The sequence below is a fragment of the Salvelinus fontinalis genome, chromosome 29 (genome assembly GCF_029448725.1).
Source record: "Salvelinus fontinalis isolate EN_2023a chromosome 29, ASM2944872v1, whole genome shotgun sequence".
Classification (NCBI taxonomy): Eukaryota; Metazoa; Chordata; class Actinopteri; order Salmoniformes; family Salmonidae; genus Salvelinus; species Salvelinus fontinalis.
Window position 1 is genome coordinate 24038668 of NC_074693.1, and position 2413 is coordinate 24041080.

General features: G+C 38.1%; 1 long non-coding RNA gene across 1 annotated transcript; it reads left to right on the forward strand.

Moving 5' to 3' along the window:
• The first annotated feature begins 1050 nt into the window (after nucleotides 1-1050).
• LOC129827670 (uncharacterized) lies at nucleotides 1051-1478 on the forward strand. Its single transcript, XR_008755198.1, has 3 exons — nucleotides 1051-1144; nucleotides 1231-1278; nucleotides 1396-1478. It is a non-coding gene; the product is annotated as an uncharacterized LOC129827670 (long non-coding RNA).
• The last annotated feature ends 935 nt before the right edge of the window (nucleotides 1479-2413 follow it).

Sequence of the window (2413 nt, forward strand, 5' to 3'; positions counted from 1 at the left end):
CCATACTGCTTCTGATCTGGCGGACTCACTTAACACACATGCTTCATTTTAAAATTATATCTGGGTGTTGGAATGTGCCCCTGGCTATCCATACATTTTAAAAACAAGAAACCAGTGCCTTCTGGTTTTCTTAAAATAAGGAATTTTAAATTATTTGTACTTTTACTTTTGATACAAAGTATATTTAAAACCAAATAGTTTTACTCAAGTAGAATTTTACTGGGTGACTTTCACTTTCACTTGAGTAATTTTCTATTAAGGTATCTTTCTTAACTGGGTACTTTTTCCACCACTGTGAATAAATTGTAGATGTATATCACAAGATTCCATAGGTCATTTGGCAACCCGTGACTCTACTTAGAGAAACAAGGTTACATCCGTAAGCCAAACTTTTTGTTGAACTTCATCAGTTGACTTTGCAACCATAACTGAAGACAAAAAAATGTGGTGTATGTGACTGGACTGGACTTTGAGGTGTTATTCACACTTCAGAGACAATGTGTTATTTCCTGTTTTGGAGGATTTCCCACATAAACCTAACGTGAAACCAACGTTCTAAGGGATGTCTGTGGGCTACAGTGAAAAGGATTGCTTTGAGTTTAACAAACTGTGATCCCACTGCCTACACTCTTTAAAAAAAGTGCTATCTAGAACCTAAAAGGGTTCTTCAGGCTGTCCCCATAGGAAAACACTTTTAAGAGCCCTTTTGGTTCCTGGTAGAACCTAAAAGGGTTCTCCTATAGGGACAGCGGAAGAACCCTTTTTTGAACCCTTTTTACCAAGAGTGTATTCGACCTGTATGTTTCACTATCAAATGTTTTGGCAGGAGTTGTAATGGCGGGACAAGGATTTCAAGGTGCACTGAGGGTCATGCTCCTTGTGTGTCTCCTTGGACTAACAAAAGAGTTTGGTAAGAAGTGCTGTTTTCACAATACAATGCAAGTTTAAAAGTGGGTTTAATTTAGTGTAGTTGTTTTGTATTCCGCATTTTAAAGACTGTGTAAAATATTAACAATAATTAACTTCTTTCCATAGAACTTAAGGACAAAGACTGGGATGAGTTGAGGTCTGATGTGGCTGCGCTGCACAGATTGAAAGGACTACCTGATCAAATGACACGTAGGACCACAGGAGCAGACACCAGGTGAGTTAATTTAGCCTTGATGTCTCTGTCAAACCTCTCTTAGCCATTGTTGAATGAGTTGTTCAATATTGTTTATCTCTGTTTAGAGAGATAATAATGCACGGGACCAGGACAAAGAGATTCAGCAATTACAGGTAACATATCCACTCAGAGAAGTGACCAAATGTATTATTGCCCAGTACAGACTATTGAAAGAGGAATTACATAACAACAAATGATTTAGGTAGTACCCCTCCATTGTATTTCCTCAGGGCATATGTGGAGAAAAAGCCCATGGCTTTATTTGATGGTCTTAGGGGATGTGACAATTTTACAACATGCGTCATTCAAATGGACCAGGTAAGAAAGTGTCTGTTAAGCTGCATGTATGAATAGTTATTTATGAGCTATAATTGTAATTCTAGTACAGACATGTACAGTAGCATATCTTTATTCATATTTTTTCCATTCATTTAATTTAAATGTGTAAACTGGGATTGGTAGGTTATTAATAATATATAGGCTAGTCAATATAGCATTACCCCACCGCAAATCATAGCAGCACCGACATAGCAGCACTCCACCTGTAAATCAGTAGATCTGATTAATGCAATTCAATCTTTGATGACTGTAACCATAGAAAAAATATGTAATAATATATGCAGCAATGAACGGAGTTCACAGGGTGAAAGAAAGAACTCAAGATCAGAATTATATCTTGTAGGAACTATCTTCCTTTTGGTGCAATCATGAGTGTAAATACAAAATCTGGACATGTTACCGTGGAATCAACGTCAGCGTCAGGTCTTGAGTCAGCAGCTTACAACGCAAAATCTAAGATTTTTTATAACTAACCCAGGATAGACCAGAGCCTGTTGTTTCATAGTGGGCAGACCAAACAAGGACGTGGGCAGAGCCAAGCACAAGCTAGTGAGATCCTATTGGCTTGTTCTAGCATTTATTTGCATATTTCAGTTTGGGAACACCTACTCTGTGAAGTGCACGTGTGCAATAGCTCAATTCGCCCTTACCCAAAGTCTACAAAATGCAGTCCACTCCATTTGATACAGATTCTAGTTTTGGTAACAGAAAACTGTATGGATATCAAATGTTTAATCATTGAGATTTTCAGAATGTTGGCCAAAATCCATCTCGCTCCATCTTCTCCCACTGCTGGCCACTAGGCTTCCTCTCATCACCATATTTGGTAGTGAGTGGAAACACCAATAGGATGCTTCACATTACATCTGGTGAAATATCTGGCTCATTGTTCTATCTGTGACAATATTC